We start from the raw sequence: 13,995 nt of genomic DNA, 5'->3' as shown, positions 1-13,995 counted from the left end.
CCCATTAAGAATAAGAATTGAAAAAAGGCTCAGCCCGCCTCGCCGGAGCCAAAATAGGGCCTGAAACAATCCTGTGGGTTTGAGGCCAGCTCACAAAATAGCAACTTAAAAAATGGAGCTCAGGGTCACTGCAATTCACAAACCTGCAGAGTTATAAATGAAAACTAACGTCCAAAAATATGTTGAGGTAAGGCAAAGAAGAGGATCTGAATGCAAGACAGAATTGCAAGAAACAGATTTCAAGAGATAGATTGGACTTGTCTTTAAAGCACATGAAAAGCGGCAGAATTTCGACAATGATGCAGTTGGCCCAAAAGGGCATATGCGTTTTTTCCTGATTATATCCAGGAAAAAACGCATACGCACTTTATGGGCAACGAAGCAAGCAAGCAATGCAAATGTGCACAACAAAGAAGTCTCATTTCCCACCGGTCAAAAGGGCCATCCTAAAAAAATTGTAAAAACCAGAAATGCAGGACAGGCCATGGAGAACAGGGAGCCTTTATACGCTGATGGGCAGTGTGTGAACTGCCGAGAGCCACTCTGGAGAAGTGTATGGTGGTTCCTAAATCATCTAAAAAACAGAGCTACAGAGCATAGGACATTTCCAATCATGGGAGTATATCTAGGGAAGTCTAAAAATCAACAAGACACAAGCACACCACAGTTTAGGGCTACTCTGTTTACAAGAACCTCAACTTCAGTACACCTTAAATATCCCAGGAAAGAGAACAATGGATAAAGAAGATGTGGTACTTATGTACAATGGAATATCTCTTCACCATGAAATCAATGTAATAAGGCTAGTAGAAGGATAAAGAGTGGATTTAGGTCCGATAATACTACTTGAAATAAGTCAAACAGAAAAAGAAACATATCATAAGATATCACTTATAGAGGGAGGGTAAATATGGCTGCACAAGAAATGAATTACAGAACAGAACAGTGTCTCACATTTAGAAAACACACTTATGTCAGCTTAAGGGGAAAGGAGAGGTGGGGTGATGCATAAAACCAGAGTTTGAAATTAGCACAGATACCGTTCAATAAACCAAATAGATATTAGACAAGATCTACACCTTGCTCAATGAACTGGCCTCAACACACCCTATACACTGCAGAGAAATATATCTGAGTAATAAGAATCTTAAAATCCATGTATTGATATATCTCCATAAGGGAATCAAGTGTGTGCAGAGCGGCACAAACACAGCAGTGAAAATGAGCTAAACCCCATTATAGAAATAAATTTTAAAAACAAAACGCAGAAACAATGAAAGAGAGAAAAATTCTTACAAAATTTGCTCAGGGGCTGTAATGCAACCTGGGTTGACCACATATAAACCCACAGCTGGATAAGACATAAGGCTGGACACTTGGGGCTGAGAGGATTGGTGAGTTTTGGTGAGCAACTGCCAAAAGTTTAATGCAATACTTCATGCTACTCATTCCAAGGGTCCCAACAATCCAGGTTGAAGGGAATCTTCCTACAGCTAAACCATGCTTGGGAAACCCAGCGACTGGTATACCATATGATCAGGAAAGGTTTCCAAAACGCACCTCATTTTTCCTCTCCTGGGGCTCCGGATCGACATTCCAGCCACTTTACTAACAACATCCCCACATGGAGAGTCAATGCCTTTAAGTTCTGGTATCGCACAGTCTGCAGTTAGTGTGGAGGATGAATGGGAATAGGGGGAACCAGTGAGAAACTAGCTGTAGCGGTTTCAATGGGCACATGTCACTCTAATTTCACATCAGTAAGAAGAATAAACCAAAGGCACAGCAAGGTGCCCCAGAAGAAGAATAGGGCCTGAAGGAATCCTGTGGTTATGAGGCAAGATCACAAAAATATGAGCTGAAAAATGGAGCTAAGGGCCACTGCAATTCAAAAACATGCAGAGTTATAAAGGCCAACTATTTTCAAAAAATATATTGAGGTAAGGCTATGAAGAGGCATCGAGAGCAAGGCAGAATTGCAGGAAACCGATTTCAGGAGGTAGACAGGAATTGCATTTAAAGCATAGGAAAAGAGGCAGAACGTCGACAATGATGCACTAGGCCAAAAAAATGCGTATGCGATTTTTCCTGATTATATTCAGGAAAAAACGCATACGTCCTTTTTGGCAAACCAAGCAAGCTTGCAAAGGAAATCTGCACTACAATGAAGTCTCACTTCCCCCTGGTCAAAAGGGCCATCTGAAAAAAGTGTAAAATCCAGAAAGGCAGGACAGGCCATGGAGAACTGGGAGCCTTGTTATGCTGATGGGTGGGATGTAAATTGCCGACAGCCACTCGGGAGAAGTGTATGGTGTTTCCTGAAACATCTAAAAAACAAAGCAACAGAGCCTAGGGCACTTCCAATTATGGTCCTATAGATTAGGGAAATTAAAATCAGAAAGACACAGCCACCCCAAAGTTTGGGACGGCTCTGTTTACAAGAACCTCATTTACGGTACAAGTTCAATATCGCAGGAAGTGAAAAATGGATAAAGAAGTTGTGATACTTACGTACAATGCAATATCACTCAGCAATGAAATCTATGTCATCAGGCCCATAGCAGCATAATGAGTGGATTCAGGTATGATGATTCTAACTGAAATAAGTCACACAAAAAAGAAACATCATAAGATATCACTAATACACGGAATGTAAACTTGGCTACTCAGGAACTGAATTACAAACCAGAACAGGGTCTCAAATTTAGAAAACCAACTTATGCTTGCTTAAGGGGAAAGGTGAGTTGCGGTGCTGCATAAAACCAGAGATTGAAATGAGCACAGATAAAGTTCCTTAAGCCAAATATGTAATAGACAAGAGCTACTCCTTGCTCAACGAAATGGACTCAACACCCCATATTAAACGCCTAAGAATGTACCTGACTAGTAAGTATCTTAAAACCTATGGATTGCTATGTCTCCAACAGAGAACTAAGCGTGTGTACAGGGGCATAAACGCAGCAGTGATAGGATTGGAGAGGTTCGGTGAGCAAATGAAGACCCTTTGAAGTCATATGGCATGGTACCTATTCCACGGGTCTCGGCTCTCCAGGTTTAAGGGATTCTTCCTTCAGCTAAAACATGCATGTGGAACCCAGAGTATCATCAACCATGTGATCGGGAGACGTGTTCCAATGTGTCTCAGTTTTCGACCCCTGGTACTCGGGCGCAACATTCCAGACGCTTTACTAACACTCTCCTGACTTAGAGAGTCAGTGCCTTTAACCTCCTGTTTGGCCCAGTTTGCAATTTCTGCGGAAGATGAACAGGAATAGGGAGAACCAATGAGACACTAGCTGGAGGTGTCTGGACGGGCAAAATTAACTCTCATTTCCCACCAGGAAGAGGAATTAACCAAAGGCTCAGCATGCCGTGCCGGAACCTTATAAGGGCCTGAAGCAATCCTGCGGTGTTGCGGCCAGCTCACAAGAAAGCGAGTTGAAGAAAGGAGCTCAGGGGCACTGTAATTCAGAAACCTGCAGAGTTATAAATGACAGCTATCGTCCAAAAATATACTGAAGTAAGGCTGCCAAGAGGACTTGAAAGTGGGGCAGAATTGCAGGAAACCGATTTCAGGAGGTAGACTGGAATTGCATTTAAATCATAGGAAAAGAGGCAGAACGTCGACAATGATGCACTTGGCCAAAAAGGGCGTATGCGTTTTTTCCTGAATATATTCAGGAAAAAACTCAAACGCCCTTTTTGGCCAGCCAAGCAAGCTTGCAAAGGAAATCTGCACTACAATGAAGACTCACTTCCCCCCGGTCAAAAGGGCCATCTGAAAAATGTGTAAAATCCAGAAAGGCAGGACACGCCATGGAAAACTGGGAGTCTTGTTATGGTGATGGGCGGGATGTAAATTGCCAACAGCCACTGGGGAGAAGTGTATGGTGTTTCCTGACACGTGTAAAAAACAAAGCAACAGAGCCTACGGCACTTCCACTTATGGTCCTATTGCTTAGGGAAATTAAAATCAAATAGACACAGCCACCCCAAAGTTTGGGATGGCTCTGTTTACAGGAACCTCGTTTACAGTACAAGTTCAATATCACAGAAATTGAAAAATAGATAAAGAAGTTGTGGTAGTTAGGTAGAATGCAATATCACTCAGCAATGAAATCTATGTCATCAGGCCCATAGCAGCATAATGAGTGGATTCAGTTGTGATGAGTCTAACTGAAATAAGTCACACAGAAAAAGAAACATCAAAATATATCACTAATACACGGAATGTAAACTTGGCTATACAGGAACTGAATTACAAAAGCAGAAGAGGGTCTCAAATATGGAAAACGAACTTATGCTTGCTTAAGGGGAAAGGTGAGTTGGGATGCTGCATAAAACCAGAGATTGAAATGAGCACAGATAAAGTTCCTTAAGCCAAATATGTAATAGACAAGAGCTACTCCTTGCTCAACGAAATGGACTCAACACCCCATATTAAACGCCTAAGAATGTACCTGACTAGTAAGTATCTTAAAACCTATGGATTGCTATGTCTCCAAAAGAGAATCCAGCGTGTGTACAGGGGCATAAAGGCAGCAGTGATAGGATTGGAGAGGTTCGGTGAGCAAATGAAGACCCTTTGAAGTCATATTGCATGGTACCCATTCCACGGGTCTCAACTCTCCAGGTTTAAGGGATTCTTCTTTCAGCTAAAGCATGCATGTGGAACCCAGAGTATGATCAACCGTGTGATCCAGAGACGTGTTCCAATATGTCTCAGTTCTCGTCCCCTGGTACTCGGGTGCAACATTCCAGATGCTTTACTAACACTCTCCCGACTTGGAGAGTCAGTGCCTTTAACCTCCTGTTTGGCCCAGTTTGCAATTTCTGCGGAAGATGAACAGGAATAGGTAGAACCAATGAGAGACTAGCTGGAGGTGTCTAGACGGGCAAATTTAACTCTCATTTCCCACCAGGAAGAGGAATTAACCAAAGGCTCAGCATGCCGTGCCAGAACAAGATTAGGGCCTGAAGCAATCCTGCGGTGTTGCGGCCAGCTCACAAGAAAGCGAGTTGAAGAAAGGAGCTCAGGGGCACTGTAATTCACAAACATGCAGAGATATAAATGACAGCTATCGTCCAAAAATATACTGAAGTAAGGCTGCCAAGAGGACTTGAAAGCGGGGCAGAATTGCAGGAAACCGATTTCAGGAGGTAGACTGGAATTGCATTTAAAGCATAGGAAAAGAGGCAGAACGTTTACAATGATGCACTTGGCCAAAAAGGGCATAGGCCTTTTTTCCTGAATATATTCAGGAAAAAACGCATATGCCCTTTTTGGCCAACCAAGCAAGCTTGCAAAGGAAATCTGCATTACAATGAAGTCTCACTTCCCCCCGGTCAAAAGGGCCATCTGAAAAAAGTGTAAAATCCAGAAAGGCAGGACAGGCCATGGAGAACTGGGAGCCTTGTTATGCTGATGGGCGGGATGTAAATTGCCGACAGCCTCTCGGGAGAAGTGTATGGTGTTTTCTGAAACATCTAAAAAACAAAGCAACATAGCCTAGGGCACTTCCACTTATGGTCCTATAGCTTAGGGAAATTAAAATCAAAAAGACACAGCCACCCCAAAGTTTGGGACAGCTCTGTTTACAAGAAACTCGTTTACGGGACAAGTTCAATATCGCAGAAAGTGAAAAATGGATAAAGAAGTTGTGGTACTTACGTACAATGCAATATCACTCAGCAATGAAATCTATGTCATCAGGCCCACAGCAGCATAATGAGTGGATTCAGGTATGATGATTCTAACTGAAATAAATCACACAGAAAAAGAAACATCATAAGATATCACTAATACACGGAATGTAAACTTGGCTACACAGGAACTGGATTACAAAACAGAACAGGGTCTCAAATTTAGAAAACCAACTTATGCTTGCTTAAGGGGAAAGGTGAGTTGGGGTGCTGCATAAAATCAGAGATTGAAATGAGCACAGATAAAGTTCCTTAAGCCAAATATGTAATAGACAAGAGCTACTCCTTGCTCAACGAAATGGACTCAACACCCCATATTAAACGCCTAAGAATGTACCTGACTAGTAAGTATCTTAAAACCTATGGATTGCTATGTCTCCGAAAGAGAATCAAGCGTGTGTACAGGGGCATAAACGCAGCAGTGATAGGATTGGAGAGGTTCGGTGAGCAAATGAAGACCCTTTGAAATCATATTGCATGGTACCCATTCCATGGGTCTCAACTCTGCAGGTTTAAGGGATTCTTCCTTCAGCTAAAACATGCATGTGGAACCCAGAGTATTATCAACCGTGTGATCGGGAGACGTGTTCCAATATGTCTCAGTTCTGGTCCCCTTGTACTCGGGTGCAACATTCCAGACGCTTTACTAACAATCTCCCGACTTGGAGAGTCAGTGCCTTTAACCTCCTGTTTGGCCCAGTTTGCAAATTCTGCGGAAGATGAACAGGAATAGGGAGAACCAATGAGAGACTAGCTGGAGGTGTCTGGACGGGCAAATTTAACTCTCATTTCCCACCAGGAAGAGGAATTAATCAAAGGCTCAGCATGCCGTGCCGGAACCAGATTAGGGCCTGAAGCAATCCTGCGGTGTTGCGGCCAGCTCACAAGAAAGCGAGTTGAAGAAAGGAGCTCAGGGGCACTGTAATTCACAAACTGCAGAGTTATAAATGACAGCTATCGTCCAAAAATATACTGAAGTAAGTCTGCCAAGAGGACTTGAAAGCGGGGCAGAATTGCAGGCAACCGATTTCAGGAGGTAGACTGGAATTGCATATAAAGCATAGGAAAAGAGGCAGAACGTCGACAATGATGCACTTGGCCAAAAAGTGCGTATGCGTTTTTTCCTGAATATATTCAGGAAAAAACGCATATGCCCTTTTTGGCCAACCAAGCAAGCTTGCAAAGGAAATCTGCACTACAATGAAGTCTCACTTCCCCCCGGTCAAAAGGGCCATCTGAAAAAAGTGTAAAATCCAGAAAGGCAGGACAGGCCGTGGAGAACTGGGAGCCTTGTTATGCTGATGGGCGGGATGTAAATTGCCAACAGCCAGTTGGGAGAAGTGTATGGTGTTTCCTGAAACATCTAAAAAACAAAGCAACAGAGCGTATGGCACTTCCACTTATGGTCCTATAGCTTAGGGAAATTAAAATCAAAAAGACACAGCCACCCCAAAGTTTGGGACGGCTCTGTTTACAAGAACCTCGTTTACGGTACAAGTTCAATATCGCAGAAAGTGAAAAATGGATAAAGAAGTTGTAGTACTTACGTACAATGCAATATCACTCAGCAATGAAATCTATGTCATCAGGCCCATAGCAGCATAATGAGTGGATTCAGGTATGATGATTCTAACTGAAATAAGTCACACAGAAAAAGAAACATCATAAGATATCACTAATACACGGAATGTAAACTTGGCTACACAGGAACTGGATTACAAAACAGAACAGGGTCTCAAATTTAGAAAACCAACTTATGCTTGCTTATGGGGAAAGGTGAGTTGGGGTGCTGCATAACACCAGAGATTGAAATGAGCACAGATAAAGTTCCTTAAGCCAAATTTGTAATAGACAAGAGCTACTCCTTGCTCAACAAAATGGACTCAACACCCCATATTAAACGTCTAAGAATGTACCTGACTACTAATTATCTTAAAACCTATGGATTGCTATGTCTCCGAAAGAGAATGAAGCATGTGTACAGGGGCATAAACGCAGCAGTGATAGGATTGGAGAGGTTCGGTGAGCAAACAAAGACCTTTTGAAATCATATTGCATGGTACCCATTCCACGGGTCTCAACTCTCCAGGTTTAAGGGATTCTTCCTTCAGCTAAAACATGCATGTGTAACCCAGAGTATGATCAACCATGTGATCGGGAGATGTGTTCCAATATGTCTCAGTTCTCGTCCCCTGGTACTCGGGTGCAACATTCCAGATGCTTAACTACCACTCTCCCGACTTGGAGAGTCAGTGCCTTTAACCTCCTGTTTGGCCCAGTTTGCAATTTCTGCGGAAGATGAACAGGAATAGGGAGAACCAATGAGAGACTAGCTGGAGGTGTCTGGACGGGTAAATTTAACTCTCATTTCCCACCTGGAAGAGGAATTAACCAAAGGCTCAGCGTGCTGTGCCGGAACCAGATTAGGGCCTGAAGCAATCCTGCGGTGTTGCAGCCAGCTCACAAGAAAGCGAGTTGAAGAAAGGAGCTCAGGGGCACTGTAATTCACAAACCTGCAGAGTTATAAATGACAGCTATCGTCCAAAAATATACTGAAGTAAGGCTGCCAAGAGGACTTGAAAATGGGGCAAAATTGCAGGAAACCGATTTCACGAGGTAGACTGGAATTGCATTTAAAGCATAGGAAAAGAGGCAGAACGTCCACAATGATGCACTTGGCCAAAAAGTGCGTATGCGTTTTTTCCTGAATATATTCAGGAAAAAACCCATACGCCCTCTTTGGCCAACCAAGCAAGCTTGCAAAGGAAATCTGCACTACAATGAAGTCTCACTTCCCCCCGGTCAAAAGGGCCATCTGAATAAAGTGTAAAATCCAGAAAGGTAGGACAGGTCATGGAGAACTGGGAGCCTTGTTATGCTGATGGGCGGGATGTAAATTGCCAACAGCCACTCGGGAGAAGTGTATGGTGTTTCCTGAATCATCTAAAAAACAAAGAAACAGAGCCTAGGGCACTTCCACTTATGATCCTATAGCTTAGGGAAATTAAAATAAAAAAGACACAGCCACCCCAAAGTTTGGGACGGCTCTGTTTACAAGAACCTCGTTTACGGGACAAGTTCAATATCGCAGAAAGTGAAAAATGGATAAATAAGTTGTGGTACTTATGTACAATGCAATATCACTCAGCAATGAAATCTATGTCATCAGGCCCGTAGCAGCATGAGTGGATTCAGGTATGATGATTCTAACTGAAATAAGTCACACAGGAAAAGAAACATCATAAGATATCACTAATACACGGAATGTAAACTTGGCTACACAGGAACTGGATTACAAAACAGAACAGGGTCTCAAATTTAGAAAACCAACTTATGCTTGCTTAAGGGGAAAGGTGAGTTGGGGTGCTGCATAAAACCAGAGATTGAAATGAGCACAGATAAAGTTCCTTAAGCCAAATATGTAATAGACAAGAGCTACTCATTGCTCAACGAAATGGACTCAACACCCCATATTAAACGCCTAAGAATGTACCTGACTAGTAAGTATCTTAAAACCTATGGATCGCTATGGCTCCGAAAGAGAATCAAGCATGTGTACAGGGGCATAAAGGCAGCAGTGATAGGATTGGAGAGGTTCGGTGAGCAAATGAAGACCCTTTGAAGTCATATTGCATGGTACCCATTCCACGGGTCTCAACTCTCCAGGTTTAAGGGATTCTTCTTTCAGCTAAAGCATGCATGTGGAACCCAGAGTATGATCAACCGTGTGATCCAGAGACGTGTTCCAATATGTCTCAGTTCTCGTCCCCTGGTACTCGGGTGCAACATTCCACACGCTTTACTAACACTCTCCCGACATGGAGAGTCAGTGCCTTTAACCTCCTGTTTGGCCCAGTTTGCAAATTCTGCGGAAGATGAACAGGAATAGGGAGAACCAATGAGAGACTAGCTGGAGGTGTCTGGACGGGCAAATTTAACTCTCATTTCCCACCAGGAAGAGGAATTAATCAAAGGCTCAGCATGCCGTGCCGGAACCAGATTAGGGCCTGAAGCAATCCTGCGGTGTTGCAGCCAGCTCACAAGAAAGCGAGTTGAAGAAAGGAGCTCAGGGGCACTGTAATTCACAAACCTGCAGAGTTATAAATGACAGCTATCGTCCAAAAATATACTGAAGTAAGGCTGCCAAGAGGACTTGAAAATGGGGCAGAATTGCAGGAAACCGATTTCAGGAGGTAGACTGGAATTGCATTTAAAGCATAGGAAAAGAGGCAGAACGTCCACAATGATGCACTTGGCCAAAAAGTGCGTATGCGTTTTTTCCTGAATATATTCAGGAAAAAACCCATACGCCCTCTTTGGCCAACCAAGCAAGCTTGCAAAGGAAATCTGCACTACAATGAAGTCTCACTTCCCCCCGGTCAAAAGGGCCATCTGAATAAAGTGTAAAATCCAGAAAGGCAGGACAGGTCATGGAGAACTGGGAGCCTTGTTATGCTGATGGGCGGGATGTAAATTGCCAACAGCCACTTGGGAGAAGTGTATGGTGTTTCCTGAATCATCTAAAAAACAAAGAAACAGAGCCTAGGGCACTTCCACTTATGATCCTATAGCTTAGGGAAATTAAAATAAAAAAGACACAGCCACCCCAAAGTTTGGGACGGCTCTGTTTACAAGAACGTCGTTTACGGGACAAGTTCAATATCGCAGAAAGTGAAAAATGGATAAATAAGTTGTGGTACTTACGTACAATGCAATATCACTCAGCAATGAAATCTATGTCATCAGGCCCGTAGCAGCATAATGAGTGGATTCAGGTATGATGATTCTAACTGAAATAAGTCACACAGGAAAAGAAACATCATAAGATATCACTAATACACGGAATGTAAACTTGGCTACACAGGAACTGGATTACAAAACAGAACAGGGTCTCAAATTTAGAAAACCAACTTATGCTTGCTTAAGGGGAAAGGTGAGTTGGGGTGCTGCATAAAACCAGAGATTGAAATGAGCACAGATAAAGTTCCTTAAGCCAAATATGTAATAGACAAGAGCTACTCATTGCTCAACGAAATGGACTCAACACCCCATATTAAACGCCTAAGAATGTACCTGACTAGTAAGTATCTTAAAACCTATGGATCGCTATGGCTCCGAAAGAGAATCAAGCATGTGTACAGGGGCATAAACGCAGCAGTGATAGGATTGGAGAGGTTCGGTGAGCAAATGAAGACCCTTTGAAATCATATTGCATGGTACCCATTCCACGGGTCTCAATGCTCCAGGTTTAAGGGATTCTTCCTTCATCTTAATCATGCATGTGGATCCCAGAGTATGATCAACTGTGTGATCGGGAGACGTGTTCCAATATGTCTCAGTTCTGGTCCCCTGGTACTTGGGTGCAACATTCCAGACGCTTTACTAACACTCTCCCGACTTGGAGAGTCAGTGCCTTTAACCTCCTGTTTGGCCAAGTTTGCAATTTCTGCGGAAGATGAACAGGAATAGGGAGAACCAATGAGAGGCTAGCTGGAGGTGTCTGGACGGGCAAATTTAACTCTCATTTCCCACCAGGAAGAGGAATTAACCAAAGGCTCAGCGTGCCGTGCCGGAACCAGATTAGGGTCTGAAGCAATCCTGCGGTGTTGCGGACAGCTCACAAGAAAGCGAGTTGAAGAAAGGAGCTCAGGGGCACTGTAATTCACAAACCTGCAGAGTTATAAATGACAGCTATTGTCCAAAAATATATTGAAGTAAGGCTGCCTAGAGAACTTGAATGCGGGGCAGAATTGCAGGAAACCGATTTCAGGAGGTAGAAGGGAATTGCACTTATAGAATAGGAAAAGAGACAGAACGTCGACAATGATGCACTTGGCCAAAAAGGGCGTATGGGTTTTTTCCTGAATATATTCAAGAAAAAACGCATACGTCCTTATTGGCCAACCAAGCAAGCTTGCAAAGGAGATCTGCACTACAATGTAGTCTCACTTCCCCCTGGTCAAAAGGGCCATCTGAAAAAAGTGTAAAATCCAGAAAGGCAGGACAGGCCATGGAGTACTGGGAGCCTTGTTATGCTGATGGGCGGTATGTAAATTGCCAACAGCCACTTGGGAGAAGTGTATGGTGTTTCCTGAAACATCTAAAAAACAAAGCAACAGAGCCTAGGGCACTTCCACATATGGTCCTATAGCTTAGGGAAGTTAAAATCAAAAAGACACAGCCACCCCTAAGTTTGGGACGGCTCTGTTTACAAGAACCTCGTTTATGGGACAAGTTCAATATCGCAGAAAGTGAAAAATGGATAAAGCAGTTGTGGTACTTATGTACAATGCAATATCACTCAGCAATGAAATCTATGTCATCAGGGCCGTAGCAGCATAATGAGTGGATTCAGGTATGATGATTCTATCTGAAATAAGTCACACAGAAAAAGAAACATCATAAGATATCACTAATACACGGAATGTAAACTTGGCTACACAGGAACTGAATTACAAAACAGAACAGGGTCTCAAATTTAGAAAACCAACTTATGCTTGCTTAAGGGGAAAGGTGAGTTGGGGTGCTGCATGAAACCAGAGATTGAAATGAGCACAGATAAAGTTCCTTAAGCCAAATATGGAATATACAAGAGCTACTCCTTGCTCAACGAAATGAACTCAACACCCCATATTAAACGCCTAAGAATGTAGCTGACTAGTAAGTATCTTAAAACCTATGGATTGCTATGTCTCCGAAAGAGAAACAAGCGTGTGTAGAGGGGCATAAACGCAGCAGTGATAGGATTGGAGAGGTTCGGTGAGCAAACGAACACCCTTTGAAGTCATATTGCATGGTACCCATTCCACGGGTCTCAACTCTCCAGGTTTAAGGGATTCTTCCTTCAGCTAAAGCATGCATGTGGAACCCAGAGTATGATCAACCATGTGATCGGGAGACATGTTCCAATATGTCTCAGTTCTCGTCCCCTGGTACTCGGGTGCAACATTCCAGACGCTTTACTAACACTCTCCCGACTTGGAGAGTCAGTGCCTTTAACCTCCTGTTTGGCCCAGTTTGCAATTTCTGCGGAAGATGAACAGGAATAGGGAGAACCAATGAGAGACTAGCTGGAGGTGTCTGGACGGGCAAATTTAACTCTCATTTCCCACCAGGAAGAGGAATTAACCAAAGGCTCAGCGTGCCGTGACAGAACATGATTAGGGCCTGAAGCAATCCTGCGGTGTTGCGGCCAGCTCACAAGAAAGCGAGTTGAAGAAAGGAGCTCAGGGACACTGTAATTCACACACCTGCAGAGTTATAAATGACAGCTATCGTCCAAAAATATACTGAAGTAAGGCTGCCAAGAGGACTTGAAAGCGGGGCAGAATTGCAGGAAACCGATTTCAGGAGGTAGACTGTAATTGCATTTAAAGCATAGGAAAAGAGGCAGAAGGACGACAATGATGCACTTGGCCAAAAAGGGCGTATGCGTTTTTTTCCTGAATATATTCAGGAAAAAACCCATACGCCCTCTTTGGCCAACCAAGCAAGTTTGCAAAGGAAATCTGCACTACAATGAAGTCTCACTTCCCCCGGGTCAAAAGGGCAATCTGTAAAATGTGTAAAATCCAGAAAGGCAGGACAGGTCATGGAGAACTGGGAGCCTTGTTATGCTGATGGGCAGGATGTAAATTGCCAACAGCCACTCCAGAGAAGTGTATGGTGTTTCCTGAAACATCTAAAAAACAAAGAAACAGAGCCTAGGGCACTTCCACTTATGATCCTATAGCTTAGGGAAATTAAAATAAAAAAGACACAGCCACCCCAAAGTTTGGGACAGCTCTGTTTACAAGAACCTCGTTTACGGGACAAGTTCAATATCGCAGAAAGTGATAAATGGATAAAGAAGTTGTGGTACTTACGTACAATGCAATATCACTCAGCAATGAAATCTATGTCATCAGGCCCGTAGCAGCATAATGAGTGGATTCAGGTATGATGATTCTAACTGAAATAAGTCACACAGAAAAAGAAACATCATAAGATATCACTAATACACGGAATGTAAACTTGGCTCTACTGGAACTGAATTCCAAAACACAACAGGGTCTCAAATTTAGAAAACCAACTTATGCTTGCTTAAGTGGAAAGGTGAGTTGGGGTGCTGCATAAAACCAGAGATAGAAATGAGCACAGATAAAGTTCCTTAAGCCAAATATGGAATAGACAAGAGCTACTCCTTGCTCAACGAAATGGACTCAACACCCCATATTAAACACCTAAGAATGTACCTGACTAGTAAGTATCTTAAAACCTATGGATTGCTATGTCTCCGAAAGGGAATCAAGC

General features: G+C 43.1%; 1 long non-coding RNA gene across 3 annotated transcripts in view; it reads right to left on the bottom strand.

Moving 5' to 3' along the window:
- The window catches only part of LOC125965177 (uncharacterized), a 1,265,679-nt gene that overhangs the window by 707,687 nt on the left and 543,997 nt on the right, over positions 1-13,995 (bottom strand). The gene's annotated exons all lie outside the window — the stretch shown is intronic.

Source organism: Orcinus orca, chromosome 8, assembly GCF_937001465.1.
Source record: "Orcinus orca chromosome 8, mOrcOrc1.1, whole genome shotgun sequence".
NCBI lineage: Eukaryota > Metazoa > Chordata > Mammalia > Artiodactyla > Delphinidae > Orcinus > Orcinus orca.
The sequence above is the reverse complement of the archived record's forward strand: the minus strand, read 5'-3'. Positions and strand labels throughout refer to the sequence as shown.